This window comes from Felis catus, chromosome A1 (assembly GCF_018350175.1).
Source record: "Felis catus isolate Fca126 chromosome A1, F.catus_Fca126_mat1.0, whole genome shotgun sequence".
NCBI lineage: Eukaryota > Metazoa > Chordata > Mammalia > Carnivora > Felidae > Felis > Felis catus.
Window position 1 is genome coordinate 3,420,496 of NC_058368.1, and position 18,326 is coordinate 3,438,821.

The following is an 18,326-nucleotide window of genomic DNA, read 5'->3' on the forward strand; positions in this document are numbered from 1 at the left end:
AAATTTTGTGCCCTACCTAAGTGTCTTACTTTCATTCCAGCCCTGGTGGGGAATGTTCACTCATTAGACAGCAGAAAGAATGCACTTAAATGTGTATATTAGAGATGACAAAATCGAGGTATTTAGAGACAAATAAGCTTTCTTCCCTACATAGTTTAATATCATTATCATTTGGAATACAATATAGCTACATGGAAAAAAAACTCTTTTGTTGATTTTTTTTAATAGAAAGCTATGATTTCATACAGTAGGTCTTCACAAATTGAAAATAATATTGATATGGTGCTAAATGTTTTATGTATCTCCCTCTGTCTCTGCACACATACGTACACATTCACACACACACATACAAGTATTACAACTGTAATCAGAGATTGAAAACTAGACATCCCCATCAAAAGGAATTTTCTTTGGCTTACTTCCCTCTGTAGCTTCTGGTCTACCCATGACATTGTGCTCTCCCTTTCCCTCAGGACCTTGCCACCTGTTCTTTCCTCAGGTTGTTCTCTGATTTTCTTTATATAAGAAAAACTATCTGTTAAGTGTCTCATATATATGTATATATGTGTGTGTGTGTATATATATACATATATATACACACTGTATATATATTGTATATATACTGTGTTTGTGTATATATATATACTGTATATATACAGTATATATAGCACATATATGTATATGTGTATATATATACTATATATATAGTACAAAGTATATATACACATATACATACATATACACATATATAAAGTATGTGTGTATATATATATATATAGTGCAAAGGGTAAAATGATTAAACTATATATTAAATTAAATGTCAGCTGTCCTCCCGCAGAGTTAGTTGGTGGGCCAGAGGCAGACTGAGCACATGTGACTAAGTACTGAACCGAGCAGCCTTGTGAAGCACAGGTGTTGAGAAACGAGACAACTAGAAAGAACAGAGTCTCTTTTGTAAGTGTGCCTGGATGATAATCAGGACAACATTATTTTTCAGAACTTTTATCTCCATAAAGTGCTCTACAGCAATAAAGGGAAGAGGCTGTAATTATCTGAATTTTATAGATGGACAGGGTACATAGAGTACTTCTAAACTCATACACTCAGAGATGACATACTTAGCTTAAAAACGTGTATGAATTTAAATTGTGGCGTTTCAAGTCAGATGGTTAGGTCTGCATCTGAAACCAGTCCATGCAGACAGCTTTGGGGAATCAAAGCTCCTGATCGCACTATAACATTCTTTTGTCTCTTTTTATCATGTTTTGTTGATGTCTTATAAACTGCATGTTGGCTTTCTATTTTCAGGAAATATTGACCTCAGGGCACCTGGGTGGCTCAGTCGGTAAAGCTTCCGACTTCGGCTCAAGTCATGATCTTGGGGTTCGTGAGTTCGAGCCCCGCGTGGGGCTCTGAGCTGACAGCTCGGAGCCGGGAGTGTGCTTTGGATTCTGTGTCTCCCTCTCTCTCTGCCCCTTCCCCGCTCATGATCTGTCTCTCTCTCTGTCAAAAAATAAATAAACGCTTAAAAAAAAAGAAATACTGATCACGAGTCCAATTTTGCCATTATGGAAAACAACAAAGGAGGACTTCAGCCCTACACACAATCATGTTATTTAGGCATATGAATCATAGAACATGTAAATAAAAATATCATCACCATGTATAAAGGTAGGGAACAAAGACCTAAATTCCAAGTATTAAATTCCGTGGTTTGTGGGTTTGGTCAAAAGCCTTTATCAATCATAATACTTTCAGGATTCTCTCCACAAGCTGCAAAGATGACCAAAAGAGTGTGGGAGACTAGGAGAGAAGCAAAAAAAAAAAAAAAAAAAAAAAAAAAAAGGTAGGCATGAGGCCCAAAATAAAATGAATAAATGCAAGAAGGAATCAAATCCAGAGCAAGGGCTTTTTCACTTCATAAATTACCATCTTGATGTAAATTCAATACGAGCAAATTCAATACACAAGCAATGCAAAGAATTTTCGTGGGTGGGAAAGGCTGAGAGAAGAGATCAAGCAACAGTGTCAGTAGCTCTGGATAGTCTGATAATGGCCCCGGGTTTCAAGCCCATACGTAAATACATTTCTCACATAGCTTAGCCTACCCGGGTGTTACATCTCACAGGAACGGTATACTCCTTGCGCCCGTTTTGTTTCTAAGTGGAATCTTGAAAGATCGTTCTAAGTAAAATGCTGGCAAAAGCATAGCCCCATCACTAAGTGTCCCTGTCATCTTGTCTTTTATGTGATTGGTTGCAGATGTTTCTTTGAAGAAAAAAAAAATGCTTCCTCGTCTTTGTCGCTCAACCTACCGTCAGTTCACACTCAGGGGCCAGTTGGGAGAAATATTGAACGTACCACTTGGCTATTGGGATCTAGCTTTTAATTTTACATTTCCTTATCTCAACTTACTGGTGCTTATTTTGTAAAGGAAAGTTCCAAGTGATTTCAGACTGTAAAATAAGTTAATAATCTTAGATAACTTTATATCATATATATGTGTGTGTGTGTGTATTTATATATCTAATATCTTAGATAACTTTATGGAACTTGAGATTAAACTTTAACACATTTTTTATTCAAATACAAGAGATACCAGATATACTCAAACCCAAGACCAAGTTGAATTCAAAGTAGATTTGGACTGGGGCAGCATGAATATTACTTAATCATATCTTTTAACACAAATATAAAAGGAAGGTTGTAACAACTGGGTGCTTACTTAAGTGAATGAAAACAAACAAGGGTTGTTCTTTTGTTGTTATCGTGTATGATTAAAAGTTGTATAAGCAGGGACGTGTTATCATAATGTAATACACTGGTTTATTGTAATATTTGCATAGTCATATTACTGTATACTATGATTATTAATTTACCAGAAAAGGTGCTGTAAGTATACTGGGAGATCGGAAGGGGGTAGTTTATGTGAATTAATGGCTATGAGGATTGTATAAAATAGATTAAAATCTCAACCTCAATAATAGAAAAGTAATAGATATCACTTAAAAGTTAAAAATCAAGAAATAGTTTTCTAAGCATTTTATTTGGGAATGTGGTGGCCAATTACATTAGAAACAGCTGAAAAATGTGAATGAATAGAACAAAATTGGGGCGATGGGCAGAGGACCATCATTTTTTTTTTTAATTTTTTTAATGTTACTTATTTTTGACAGAGAGAGAGAGAGAGAGAGAGAGAGAGAGAGAGCATGAGTGGGGGAGGGGCAGAGAGAGAGGGAGACACAGCTATCAGAAGCAGGCTCCAGGCTCTGAGCTGTCAGCACAGAGCCCGACGCGGGGCTCGAACTCACAGACCGCAAGATCATGACCTGAGCTGAAGTCGCATGCTCAACCGACTGAGCCACCCAGGCGCCCCGCATCATTTTTTTTCTTAATCACGTATTTGATTATCGCTCCAATAGTACCATCTGGATATATGTATATTATTATTATTTTGATAAAATGAACACTTAAAAAGGTTTTTTTTTTTTTTGAGAAATTAAGTCCCTGTATTAAATTTTGTTTTGTTTTTGTTTTGGTGTGAAGGGATAGACCACTGCAGTATTTCCCTTTAGCTAATGTAGCAAAGTGCAAATGTTAATCAGGCCAAACTGTTATTTCTTGCCAAAATAGTAAAACACCATCAAGGACAATGAGACTTGAAGAATATAGGCTGCAATCCTGCCTCTCCAATAAATGAAACTATCTTCATATTCTTGTCTAAATGTATTTATCAAGACTAAAAGCTCTGAGTCACACTATCTTGTTTTGGATCCTGGTTGTACCTCTTATTATGTGATTTTGAACAAGTTAATTCAACTCTTTAGTGAACACACATCGCTGCCTTACTTAAAAGTTAAAGAAGAGAATAAATGTAAAACACTTACCTTGAGTGCCTGGCACATATTCGGGTTCCATAAATGTTAGGATTTCTCTAGCCCATCATTGAAATCACAGCAGGGGCACATTTGCATCTTACCATATAAATCCCATTCATAAACCACTTTCCATCTTCTGATGTCGTAATGCCCTGTGTTCTACGAACTCCCAGCCATTCTCTAGAAATGCCTTCACTAATTACTCCTCTGTAGATCAGATTGTTCCTTTTCTTTGTTTACGCTCTACGGCAACCGGCTTATTTTCTTAATAAAACTTAGTGACACACAAAATAAATATTTCTGGGGGTAATTATTTGTTCCACGTCAATTTGTGGCTGATAGTAGACTTGAAAGTCTTTGGAGCGGAGACTCTTTCTGTCTCAATCATTATGTCCTTAGCTGTGAACGCAGTGTTTGACACATGGTAGGTGTTCATAATATAATTGGCTCAACGAGTGATTGGACAATCATTACTATGGCTGCATAACTTTCCATCAGGTAACTGAGTGAATTCTTCCTCAACTGTGTCTTACTGTTAGAATGCTACCAATTTTGGGGCGCCTGGGTGGCACAGTCGGTTAAGCGTCCGACTTCAGCCAGGTCAGGATCTCACGGTCCGTGAGTTCGAGCCCCGCGTCAGGCTCTGGGCTGATGGCTCAGAGCCTGGAGCCTGTTTCCGATTCTGTGTCTCCCTCTCTCTCTGCCCCTCCCCCGTTCATGCTCTGTCTCTCTCTGTCCCAAAAATAAATAAACGTTGAAAAAAAAAATTTAGAATGCTACCAATTTTCACCTACCCCCCCCCTTGTTCATCGTGCCATAGTACGTACTTTAGGATTTTTTTCTCATTTGGGATTATCCATGTTTAAAGAATACACCCAAAATGTGGATGCTTCTGTCTCAATTCTCAGATCGTATTTATACTACTATAGTATAATAGTATACTTGGATAGACCATCAACATATGTTTGAACGTGTAAGTGAGCAAATGAAAGAATGAATGAGTCAAGACTGTCAGGAGATTTCCTGATCTGAACTCTACATTATGTTTGTTTGTTTGTTTGTTTTTTTCCTTTCCTTAATCCATCTTCCCAGTGACCAAATATTTTGCATGGTTAATGCCTCATCTTTTGAGAGGGAAATAGTACAACATGGAGTACTCTTATGCTCTTTTTCTTAACATGTTGATAACTCTATCTCAATGCCCACATACTTCCTTCATAAATGTGATTTGATGCCTTGTTACTGAAAGCCAACTTCAAAAATCTTCTGTTGTGAGTGACTTTTTTAGAGAAGTCTGCTTTAGTTACCCACCCCCACCCCAGGGATCATCAGCATTGTCATTATCATCACCTTATAAAAAAATGCTGAGAGCTTACGTGCATGGCGTGATGGTGAACACACTACATATATGATCTTGTTCGTTCGTGCAAAAACCAACAAATCTCGGATCATTGCCCTATTGCAAAAACGAACCCCCTAAACTTGGTACCTAAGGCCAATCAAGTTACTTGGCTTTGACCCACTTTCAGTTTTATTTTATCCAGTAAATAACCTTGCCTTCCTTTTGACAGTTGTGGAAACTGAGTCTTGTAACATGGAAATAATTAGCGCAGACTCACAAATAGAGAATGATCGGTCTTCTTGTCTCCAAAGCCTACATTCTAAGCGAGCACACCACAAAGCTTCCATACTCCATTTCTGTTATGAGACCTACCATTTGGTACCTCTCTGTCCTTCAAGCATGTGAAGGACACATACTATGCCTCATTCATAGTTGCATATTTGGCACCTATCACAGAACCAGCAGATAAAAGTCATCCAGTGATACTGATGTTTACTCCACGCGTAAAATGTATTTCCACCCACCATTATGAATGGGTTCAACCTATGATCTTATTAAAAAACTCTTGCCCCAAACAAATTCTACTTTCATATTTCTACCTTTCATTTCCACTTTGCAAAAGTTATTTAACTAACCTAACATTTCGTGTTCTGTTCTTACTTTAATTTCCTGGTCTGAATGCCAAATAGTATGCTTTCTTGGTTCCATTTGAAATATCAGAGAAAGAAGTTCCAGTCATCCAGATACAGCTTTTTTTTTTCTTATTTCTCTGTCAACTTATCCTTTTCTGTGTGAGGCCCCTTCTAAATCTAAATAGTTAAATGAATAAACATTAAGTTGTTTTTTTTTTAAGGGGGCGCTTGGATGTCTCAGTTGGTTGAGCATCCCACTTTGGCTCAGGTCATGATCTCATGGTTCGTGGGTTCAAGCTCCATGTTGGGCTCTGTGCTGACAGCTCAGGGCCTAGAGACTGCTTTTGATTCTGTATCTCCCTCTCTCTCTGTTCTTCCCCCCCCCCCACTCTCTCTCTCTCTTTCTCAAAAATAAATGTTGAAAAAGTTAAAAAATAAATACATAAATAAGTAAATGAATATTAACCATCTGAAAACAGGAGGAATGCAAGAGAATGGCAAAACATTCACATTGTAGTTTCCTAGCAGCCTGGATCTAAGAGGAAAAGTGCTTTATTTAAATGTATATTATTGCAACACAAATACCAACTAAAGTCACCCTAACCCTTAAGATGTAGCTGGCTCAAAATCCCATCTCTTCAGTCCCATGTTCTCCCCAGGTATCTGTGAATTCCTGGTGTTCATGTGCCCTCGGTTTCTGGCTCTCATTCCAATCATGACTGATATAATGCTGATGTAAAGTGGACCTCACTGGAGATTCGGGTAAAAAGAAACCGGAGATAACCCTGCCATAACATTTGATCAAGAATTCAAATGTGAACACTAGCTGCTCCTATGGTTTCTTGACAACTTCTCACCAGCACAAGGGGCAGGCTTCCGTCCTACATCCTTCTTCCCTCTTCTCTCCTCACCTCCCTCTCTCTCTTCCTAGGTCACTCCTACAGCCTCTTAACCCCTGCTCCTTGGGTATTGTCCTTGAGGTCCTGACATCTCACACTGCTGCTTCCTTGTCACGATAGGACAAGGACTCATCCAAGCATTAAACCAAAGGAGGCCCTCCTCTCACTTCTTTTCCAGAAATCCCCTGATTGCTCTGCAAGGCTGTCTTGCCCCCAGGCCCGGTCAATACTCAGGCATATGTGTCTATCTCTTTCTTTGCAAGGACATACCTGCAGACCTCTGCTCGGCACAGAGGTAGGACAATATGCGACTTTTATGTTAGGCAAACCAGAAATATTAATACGTCCTCAAATCCCACCTGAATTATCAGTTATTTCTTTTCCATTTTGGTGGAAGCATAGAAACTGTTAGTTTTTTTGTACAGGATTCAAAACAAATTTTAATCATTACTTTTTTTCGGGAATTGCACATCTAGATGTCAGCTATCAATTAGCTTTGATATACATATGACCATATACATATGTTTATATACACATTTATACAGATTATATAAATATAATAGCTATATTGTTATGTTATATATAAATCATCTATATACTATAGATGATCCTTTATCAATGCTAATTGATAACTATGTAAATGCAATATATATATAAATTGTAACTACGTAAATGCAATATATATAAAACTGTGTATATACTAAGTCATATATACACATGTACATACATATTAATTTATATGTATTAAATTTTATATAAATATACACATACACGTACACAACACATATCTGCATGGCCATGTTATGTAATAAGATATGTGTGTAATCTATCTCACGTCCTGTTTGTCTCTCCTGCAAGGCACATTAAAGACAGGAAGTTCACCTTGTCTATTCATACACACGTTCATCCATGACTCGATAAATGCTGTCACACAACAAAGATGTATCCAATGCTCTATAACATCTGGCTTATTTTCTTTTTTTTTTTTTTAATTTTTTTCAACGTTTATTTATTTTTGGGACAGACAGAGACAGAGCATGAACGGGGGAGGGGCAGAGAGAGAGGGAGACACAGAATCGGAAACAGGCTCCAGGCTCTGAGCCATCAGCCCAGAGCCTGACGCGGGGCTCGAACTCACGGACCACGAGATCGTGACCTGGCTGAAGTCGGACGCTTAACCGACTGCGCCACCCAGGCGCCCCTGGCTTATTTTCTTAATAAAACTTACTGACACACAAAAACGTAACCAGTAAGTGTCAGGTGCCTCCTGTTATTCTTGTTGGCTGCTGATTTCAAGGTCATGGAAGCAAATGATGGAAAGTTCTGGGGTTTATCAAAATCATACATTTAACGCAAAATGACTGGAATGTGAACGTATACACATGGAACCCCTGTTACTGGTTTGTCACACTGTAGAAAGTTCTCTCCCTCCTTGAGTACTCACAAAGCAGTCTTGTCTTCTAACGTCACTGAAAGGGTCCCTTTTCTCAAAAATTGGTCATGAGCAAGCATACACGTGTTCGAGGTGATTCTTCAGTGAAGCAGGTTATGTAGGAAAAGAACCTTAGATTGCAATTATTTCCATCTCTCATCCTTTTGAAAGCTTTAATATTACTTCTGTAGATGTGATTGTTCAAAGCTATAAATTCCCCACTTAATCATTTTGAAACCCCTCTGACATGTGACCAAGAGTTGGAAATACATAAATGTTAAATTTTACGTTTTATTTTCTGTGTTACCGTAGCTTACTATTCTCTTGTCAATTGTCATCTGTTACCCAATCAAAAGAAAATGGGTAAGGAAAGCTTATTGTAGTCCAAGGAACATTCCTTTTTGCATGACTTTACCAACGTTAATAGGATGTAGGCTAGCAGAATCGGAGTTCTCAAAAATGGTTGGACCGACTGGGAAAGGAACACGTCTCATGTCTCTCTGTTCTGCCTCCCCCTAAGTCCAGTATAAAAATATCTGATTTTCAATACGTGTTGGGGTGCCCTCTGCCATCAGAAATATTTCCCTGGTGACTCAAGTGCATTCCCTCTTATTGTTTTATAATTTCAAACTCAAACTCAAGTTTCCATGGCTGCCTTGTTCAGAAATGTGCCTTTTTCATAAAAGAAATGTTGGACACACGAGTTGCAACAGAGCCAGTTTACTCTGTCTCTCACTACAGTTCAACATCGGGTGGCCGTAAAACTGGTAACAGGCGTTTCCCAGATTTTGTTTCGACACCTGCAAGGTGGGAGGAGTCAGATTTTACAGCCTGAAAGACTTCTGTGATGATTCTAGCTCCTTTCACTAGTGTAAACTCTTGGGGCACTTCCTGTTTTTTGTTTGCTTGTTTGTTTGTTTTCTTAGTCTGTTTTCTCATCAAAATGGCAATGTTCATATTCACTGCAGGGGTTTCTGCTGATGTTTTGAGGCTTAAAAGAAATAAGGGCTTTATGTCACATTGTAAATAGAAGACTATTGATTATCTAGACTATTAATTATCATCAAGTATGATGACACCTCGGTTTCCAAACTAAGTTTAAATCATTATTTTATTTTTTATTTTTTTTCCTGTTTATTTATTTTTGAGAGAAAGAGAGAGTGAGCCTAACAGGGGAGGGGCAGAGAGAGAGGGGGAGACACAGAATCCGAAGCAGGCACCGGGCTCCGGCTGTCAGTGCAGAGCCACACGCGGGGCTTGAACCCATGAACCGTGAGATAATGAACTGAGCCTAAGTCAGACACCTAACACAACTGAGCCACCCAGGCACCCCTGAATCATTATTCTAGTATCTCTCAGGACTCCTTGAGGAAGGGGTTGATTCCAGGATGCAAGCAGGTTAAAACAAGATGATCTGGAGTGCGCTGAGGTTCCCAAAAGTGAGAAAATGCTCCAGAAACGTTAGGAACATATTAAAAGGGCACAGTAGACAACCTGAAAAAATCTCCCAATGGTCAAAACAGCAATAGTTTGAGGAAAAAAATCAACGGAGTACTGGATTGGAGTCCACAGACTAAAATAAACATCCATGAGCCCAACATACTGGTATAAGCAAATAATTGAAAAACTTAACAGAGAAGGGATATGCCAACTGATGGATAGAGAAGCAATGTGGAAAATATGAACGTTACAACACCACAGTAATAATTGTTGCAGGCAAGATTTACAAAAGGATAGGAGAGAAAATCTGAGGAGGAACAGAATAGTCTCACAGTATCTTTCCCAAGATAATTAGGAATTGCAAAGGGAAAAAAGGTATCTTTATAATGGAAAAAACCCACAGACAACATCTTAACTAAGTAAGCGATCAGGGTTATAAAACATCTGCACATCATACACCCTTGACATGTTGCAGTGAGAAAGGCCCATCGTGTCTGCAATCTTCTTTAAAAACTACCTACCTTCAATCTAATAATGAAAATATATAGGGTTAACCCAAACTGGAGGACGTTCTGTAAAGCAAGTGACCAGCACATATTGAGTGCCAAGGTTCTGCAAGGCAGGGGAACATTAAGGAAACAAAGGAGATTGGCACCTGACTTCAGTGTGAGTTCTTGACTGGACGTGGCACAGAAATACGGTTGCTGGAAACACACCAATGTTAATCTCTTAGTTTTCGTAATTGTGCCCTGGGTGATGTAAGGCATTAACATTATGGAAGACGTGGTGAAGGGTATGTGCAACTGTTCTAGAAGTCTAAGTTTATTATAAAGTTAAAACCTATTTTTCAAAGCCAAGTTATTTTCTTTGGGAATATATGCCGCAATAGCAATGAAAATGGGTAACTTCTGGTTATATTACCTATACTTCTGAAAAGTTTTGAGGCAAATTCTCTTCATGTATCCCTGAGTACATGCCCTTTTTCAAAACGAAATGCTTCTGTTGTTCGTCAATGGCATTTTTATTTTTTTAATTAATTAATTAGTTTGTTTCTTTTGGTTAAGTAGCTTGAACTCAGGCTCAACGAATGATGTGGAGAGAAGCAAACCGAGATGACATCATGAGTTAGAGTCTAAACCCAGAAAGGATATCCAGAAATAGTCTGCAAATTTCCAAAAGTCTTCGAGAGAGCAAAGAGATTCAGGATGGAATGAACCACCAAACTTTACCATTTTATGCTCTAGACTCTTCAGGATTTTTAATCTGTTTAAAGAACGAAGAAACACTTGATTTCCTTTCAGAATAAGCATTTTATAAGAGGCATGGTAGATCGGGGAAAGCATCAGAGTTCCAGAGATGAAGACAATTCTTGTAACTGCAGAACGTGAAATAAGGCTCAGGTATTAATTGGTACAGGTACATTTATTGCAAAATGATGCAAAAAAATTGCATACTGTTTTATTAAAATTACACACCTGAAAACACTTTTTATTTGGATGATTCCATCAACTAGTCATAATAGTTATAAAGCTTCTAGGTTTCAAAACTACGTAAAATTTTCAAAAGAAACTGTGAGACTTCACCATATAGGTGCATCAAAAATAGATTATGATTCACTGTAATTTAATTAAAATAGCCACATGCGTGTTTTTAAGCTTGTTGGTTTGTTTATTTATTTGTTTGTTTTTTAGTAATCTCTACACCCAAGGTGGGGCTTGCACCCACAACCCCAAGATCAAGAGTCACATGCTTTTTCTTTTTTTTTTTAATTTTTTTTTCAACGTTTATTTATTTTTGGGACAGAGAGAGACAGAGCATGAATGGGGGAGGGGCAGAGAGAGAGGGAGACACAGAATCGGAAACAGGCTCCAGGCTCCGAGCCATCAGCCCAGAGCCTGACGCGGGGCTCGAACTCCCGGACCGCGAGATCGTGACCTGGCTGAAGTCGGACGCTTAACCGACTGCGCCACCCAGGCGCCCCCACATGCTTTTTCAACTGAGACACCCAGGTGCCCCGATAGCTCTGTTTTTAAAATGATGTCATTTTTGCTTTTAATTATATAAAAGTGCATGGGATTCCCAGTAGAATTTTAAAAGACGTGTTAATTTCAATGTTAAAAATATTTAGTATTACTGCTCCTGTCCATATATGTCTTATTCTAACTTCTCAGGAGTAGTCTCATTTAAGCTGAAAGTTTTGATAACATCTGGTATATAACTCCATATTCTGTTGTGGACTCCAGACCCCAGGAAAACTAATGTTAGCATTGGTGTTTTACACAGGATGTCCTTATGAAGGCATTTAAAGTAATTTTACTTTTAAATAATGAAATCTAAGAGCAAAATTATACCTTTCATAAAATGTGAATTGTTTGAAGACCTAGGATAGTGTAAGTTAATGTCACCTCAGTCTTATGTCTCTGGATGATTAAAGGAATCTGCTGGTAGGGGCGGAGGGTGAGGGGGGTGAGGGGGGTGGGGGGTCAGCTCCATTCCCCAACTGTCCCCAAGCAGAGAGAATCTCCATTGTGATGGTTTCTCTCTCTTCTCTTCCAATTATCCAACATGTTCTTTTCTTTTTCTTTCTTCTTTCTCTCTTTCTTTCTTTCTTTCTTTCTTTCTTTCTTTCTTTCTCTCTTTCTTTCTCTTTCTTTCTCTTTCTTTCTTCCTTCCTGCCTTTCCTTTTCTCTTTCTTTCTTTCTTTCTTTCTTTCATGTTTATTTATTTACTTTGAGAGGGGGAGGAGGGCAGGGCAGGGGCAGAGAGAGGGAGGGAATACCAGACAGGCTCCACGCTAGCAAGGCAGAGCCCCACACCAGGCTGGAATACAGGAACCAGGAGATTATCACCTAAAGTGAAATCAAGAGTCGGATGTCTAACCAACTGAGCCACCCAGGCACCCCTACTATGTGTTCTTAAATTTAAGCACAATGATCCTGAATCTTTGGGGATGATAGGCCTCTCTCAAAACACGATGATATTTATTGCTTATAAAAAGAAAAGTGTCTATATACAAATGACACCGAATTTTGCTTACTGATTTCAGTGGTTCCTAGGTCTGAGGAAGTTCTCCCATGAGCTTTAGTTTGACACCTCCTGAAAAAGCCATTTTACTCTTAAAATGATTGCGTATTAGGCACAGATCTAGGCTGGATGAACACGAAGCAGAAAAATTAGTAGGAACTGTCACCCTGTCTCTCAAGGCAATTACAGTGCAGCCGGGGAGAGTACGCATCCATTTACAAAAACAGGAACTATCCCTTGTTGAGTATTTTCCACATGCTAAACTGGGGCTACCTCACTTACTTCTCAAAATAAGTCTGTGTGTAACTGGCCGCATACTTTCAGACAGGTGCAAAATGAAAATGTGGGTCCCCAGGTTTAAGGAAGCAGGAAAACACTACCTGCAAGGGTGCTAAAACACGAAGCTCTCTACTTTCTTGCGCGCTCTCTGTACCCTTCGCCGCAGGATTTCGGCGACGATTTCACAGTTGGCCCCAATCACGCGCAGGGATCATCAATGCGCATGCGCAGATCCTCCAGGTGCCGGAGGGCGTGGCCCCCACACCGGAACTAGGCCCCCCGCCCGCTGTGAGTGAGCCCCCCGCTGCGTGGGCGGGCTGCTGCGCTGGCCGGAAGACAGGAGCCCCTGCCATGCGTCCCCACTCCCCTGGGCCTGCAGTTCCAACCAAAGTGGGTAAGCATCCCCTAGGACCACTGCGCCTTCCTTGCCGGTGTGCCCTGGGTGACTTTGTCATGCCGCGGGGGGGGGGGGGGGGTCACCCATGGTGGGGGAGGAGACAGACCCTCCCTGTGGAAGTGGACGAAGCAGCAGGGGGGAGACGTTGTGTGGGCTGAGGCCCCCAAGGCCCACCCCTCCCCCCATCCCATGCTCCATTGTCCCATTGGACTTCACCTAAGAAGCACAGATTCAAAGATGAAAGGATTAAAATGGCGAGACGTTAGAGATCGTGAGGATCAGGACATTTGAGTAGCTGGTGGAGGCACACAGAGCTAGTAATTGCGGAGCTGGGGTTCCAACCCGTGTCTGCGGTTCCAAAGCCAGCTCGTAAGAACTAAGGCACACGGTGAAGGGATGATGACAGGTATGAACCAAGTCGTGGCAAGGGCTTGGAAGAAACGGCTGAAGGGGAAAGGCACCCTTAGGTGGAGCACTGGGCTCCTAAGAGGAGGGGCAGGGACTGAGCAGGGGCTGGTGACATGTCTGGGACGTCAGAGACCTGCACCGATCGCACTGGGAAATGGGCAGCAGAGCAAATGAGACAGTTGTCAGAAGGGCCTTCTGATTCAAAGGTGTGAAAAACAAGGAGAGGGACTGAGATTCGATCTAAGAGGCTTCAGGAAGGTACTGGGGGATCATGAGGCAAAGCTTTCTCCGGGTAACCAACGTCCGGCTGACCCTGGAACAACATGGGGTTAAGGGTGCAGACCGCCCACACAGTCAAAAATCCATGTATATGCTCCCCCAATGCTTTGCAAATAGCCTACTGTTGACCAGAAGACTTGCCAACAACATAAATAGTTGATTAATGCATGTGTTGCAAGTTATATGTGTTATATGCTGCATTATTACAATGAAGTAAGCTAGAGAAAAACATTAAGAAAATCATAAGGAAGAGAAAAATACATCTATAGGATAGTATTGCGTTTATTGACAAAATTGACATCTAAGTGGACTTGTGCAGTTCAGACCTGTGTTGGTCAAGGGTCACCTGCAAACTGTGGCTCGAGGCACTGGATCCAGATGTCATGAGAGCAAGGGAACGTTCCAGAAGTTTAGCACTGAAACAAAGAATGTCAGGAACAGGCACAGGAGACCCTGCAGAGAAAGAACCAGCAAGTCTGGGGTAACGGATTATGTTTGGAATGAAAGACAAGAGCAAATCATTCAGGGAAGGATGGATGAGGTATTTCAAGGATGTTCGTCATATTCCTTTTCAAGCCATAAAGCTCATCAGGCTCCACTGAACTGTATTCATTCAGATGTAACTTCTACAGATACTGACTGGATAGAAGCACTTTCTTTTCTTGCAAGTCTTACCACAATTTTTACAGCCCCCAGCTAAGATTCCCGCAGAGATTGAGGAAGAGCGGCAGAGTCTGGTACATGATATGAGACATCCTGCATGATTCCCAAAGACCTCCAGACATCGGAGCACATTCTTGCTTTTTGCTGGGCTGCATGTTTTTGTCGGTTTCCACAGCCTCACATCTGCATCTCAGTAAGGCTTTGTTGTTAGTCACTTTGCCACAGAGGGATTTAATAGAAGAATTAAATGGGAGGCACCTGGGTGGCTCAGTGGGTTCAGACTCTGACTCTTTGGCTGAGATCATGATCTCACCATTTGTGGGTTCGAACCCCACACCAGGCTCTGTGCTGACAGCATGGAGCCCGCTTGGGATTCTGCCTCCCTCTCTGTCTGCCCCTCTCCTGCTTGCTTTCTATCTCTATCTCAAAATAAATAAAAATAAACTTTTTTTAAAAAAGAAGAATTAAATGGGAGGACCATATTCTTGGCTAATCAGGCTCAACATTGTTGGTTTCTATAGGGGAGCAATGCATCAGGCTATCATTGGCACGGCAACTAGGTGGACCAGTCAGAACAGCTCATAGACACACAGCCTCTATCCCTACCCAGGTACATCCATCTAAGCATGGCAGGATGGTCTCAGAATATAAAAGAGCCTAACTGTAGCAGTAACCGGCACCTTTTTTTGCATAGGATTTATTTGATGGTTCTTTTTTCTCACTCAAATCGATACATTATCTGGGTACATAACATCTCTAACAAAGCCTTCTGGATTATCGCCCATCACGTCGAAGAGTTCAACATTGCCAACCCGCATTTACTCAGATCAGTGACCCCACCAAAGTTAGCTCATTGGTAAGAAAGTCATGCCTACACATGGAAGACCCGTTGACTTTAAAATAGAATTCTACAAAATAAAATAACATAACATAAACTAGCACTCTCCATTCTACGAAGTATGCTAAATGCCTTTCTGCATCGGTATGATGTCTTCGCAGTTACCCATCATGCTCTGGCCCTCTGCCCCTTGTACGGAAGAAAAACATCATCCCACTGCTCGCAGCCAGATTCCCAAAGGAACGGGCTGGAGCTCAAAATGTTAACCTCAACTCTCTCTCATAAGAGAGATAAATGTTGGCATTACTCTTTATAAAGTTTAACTTACCCTCCATGTGCACCCATTCGTACAGACACAGATAGGATAACCGAGGGGGAAAAAAATAAAGGGAAGAAATGCATGTTGGTTTCAAAATCTTTTCGTGCACATTTCAGAAAATGAAATCAAGTTCAATATTATTAGTTCTTTAGTTTGGTGGGGCTGCCATAGCGAAGCAGCACTGACTGGGTGGTCTAAACAACAGAAATTCTTTTCTTATTTTTTGTAGTTCTGGAGGCTGGAGGTCCGTTGTCAAGATGTTGCCAGGATTGGTGTCCTCTCTCCTTGGTTTACAGATGGCCGTCTTCTCTCCATGTCTTTGTAGGTTGTTCCTTCTGTCTGTGTTGGATTAGGACCCACCCTAATGACCACACGTCACCTTACCCACCTCTTTAAAGCCCCTCTCTTCAAACACAGTCACATTGTAAGGACTCCAACGTATGAATTGGGGGGGGGGGGGACACACTTCAACCCATGACAACTAATAACTCCACTTTGCAAGCCACAAGTCCTGATGTAAATGGAAGAGTCAGTTCCAAGTATCACGTATAAAGTTCAACAGTGTTTTGAAAGCCTGCTTGATTCGACTTCGCATAATATTTCACTTCGGGGAAAAGACTTTCATTTGTTTTTGTTTTCTATCCCTCAGGCAAATCTTCATTTAACATCCATCATGCATAAAAAGCTGTTAAGTGTGCTCTGAATGGAAATGGATTCAAAGGCGCGTGTCACACATGGCCTCCTCTATCAACACGATTTCAAATCTTAATTGATAACGGATCAGGTTCTATGGTTAGTATGTGACAAATGCCAAAATATAAGCTAGCCCTGAAAACAGTGCCTAGAATATAGGAGACAGTCACCAGATGTTTTGAGGAAATATTATATGCATAAGATGATTTTTTAGCATTTCTCTTTGGTATCTGAAGGGGATAAAAGGGAAGCTGGGGCCATAGTCCAGAAAATTTCTTCCTGGAATTCTCCCAGTAACAACTGAGGCTTTGGGATGAAAGATGGGACCACACCTTCAGGGACTCTGAAGTAAACAATTAAAGTCAGTGGCTGTAGAGCACTTGTGACTCATCCTCCTAATTCCTTACCCAGAGGACAATTTTTGGCAATTTCTTGTGAAAATAAATTACGGGGAATTGATAAAGAAGATACGCAGAAAGTTTCCAAATTGTATAATATTTCAAAAAGCCCTATGTAGTTTGACCATAGGTTAATTTTTATTAGATGAATACATTTACTTGGTCACAGTTTATAGATCTTTTTTCCCCTTACGACTAGAACTCTACAATTTTTATCGTATGTCTCGAAAAGAATTTTTCCCCCCTCTGAAGAAGCCCGAGTCAAAACAACAGTGTATTTCCTTTTTTCCCCTTCAAATGTTAGGAACAATACTCTTTCTAGATTGATAGCCAACATATCACGCTTTAATCCTGCTGGACCTTTATCTGTGCCGAGTTAGAAACCTTTAAACACAGTTGTTAATCGTGGCCTAGGCGGGCAGACTTTGAACTGCTATCACGCACTCATGGCTGTGATTTCTACAGACTCGAAGCGAACACTTAGGTTTGCACAGTGTTAAGATCCTGGGCGTTAGTCATAAAGGAGTCATAAATTATTCCTGTGCAAAGCTCTCTACTTCTCATCCGTCTTTTAGACTTAATACAAAGGCATGTTAGAAGCGGGTCCTGTTACTGTCTGTGAAACAATGCAAGGCTGCGGTAGGTCTATTTGAGACAAGATTTTACAGCTATGTCATAAAACATATCTGAGTAAAAACATATGGTTGCTTGATCATTAAGATTTTTCCAACTGAATGCGCCAAACTTCGCAAGACAGCAGAATTTCGTTTTTGCTTTGATACCTGTAATGAGTGACCAAGTAGTCCCTGAAGACCACGACTTTTAACAAAAGATTAACCATTTCCTAAAATTGTGTGCTTGTTCACAAAGCACGTGAAGAAACCTCTTTCCTGACTGAGCCCAAAATAAAACATGCCCAGGTGTATGGGCTCAAGTCCATTCCGTTTTGCTCCCAACAGCTTCTCTCTGGTGATGTCAGTGCGGATTTCCTGTCCCAAATCACCTCTTGAGGGTCAGGAAGATCTCTTCTCCAAAAAGATACTGATAACGACCTGGGAAAGGAATCACAGAGTAGAGTAAACCCGAGAAACCTCGGGTCAGGGAAACATTAAGCAAAATTATTTCCTGAAATTCCTCCTTTTAACTCATTATGGAGAGAACCCGTTTTCTTACGACACTGAAAAGATTCTGGCCGTAAAAGAACACGCACCTATTTTCAGATTTCAGATGAACGGCCCAGGTTCAATTTGGATTAAAGAAAACCTGGTGCACCTAGCAATTATTCATCCCTCTTTCGAGTGGTATGCTTATTGGTTTGGTTTTCGAAACAGTTTCTCCTCCACACACAGAATGGCTGAAACGTCCCGAGCGTCACGGTCTTGTGACAGCCAGCTGTTGTCCCAAA

The 18,326-nt window shown here is 40.5% G+C and overlaps 3 long non-coding RNA genes across 5 annotated transcripts in view; 1 reads left to right on the plus strand and 2 right to left on the minus strand.

Annotated features, from left to right (window-relative positions):
• LOC123380895 overlaps positions 1–4,426 on the minus strand; it is a 36,323-nt gene extending 31,897 nt beyond the window's left edge. The window contains exon 1 of the long non-coding RNA XR_006587267.1: positions 3,888–4,426. This is a non-coding gene — a long non-coding RNA (uncharacterized LOC123380895). The remainder of the gene's footprint in view (positions 1–3,887) is intronic.
• Positions 4,427–9,441: 5,015 nt separating this feature from the next.
• Positions 9,442–13,140, minus strand: LOC123380892. The gene is made up of 3 exons (XR_006587261.1): positions 13,028–13,140; positions 12,661–12,719; positions 9,442–10,998 (listed from the first exon to the last, which is right to left on the minus strand). It is a non-coding gene; the product is annotated as an uncharacterized LOC123380892 (long non-coding RNA).
• Positions 13,141–13,199: 59 nt separating this feature from the next.
• Positions 13,200–16,902, plus strand: LOC109492534. Of its 3 annotated transcripts, none has more exons than XR_006587314.1 (3): positions 13,200–13,320; positions 16,060–16,151; positions 16,480–16,902. It is a non-coding gene; the product is annotated as an uncharacterized LOC109492534 (long non-coding RNA). The 3 variants fall into 3 exon arrangements; XR_006587323.1 differs by lacking the exon at positions 16,480–16,902 and adding an exon at positions 14,700–14,866 and having other exon boundaries at positions 13,206–13,320; positions 16,060–16,407; XR_002146437.3 differs by lacking the exon at positions 16,480–16,902 and having other exon boundaries at positions 16,060–16,407.
• Positions 16,903–18,326: the final 1,424 nt, after the last annotated feature.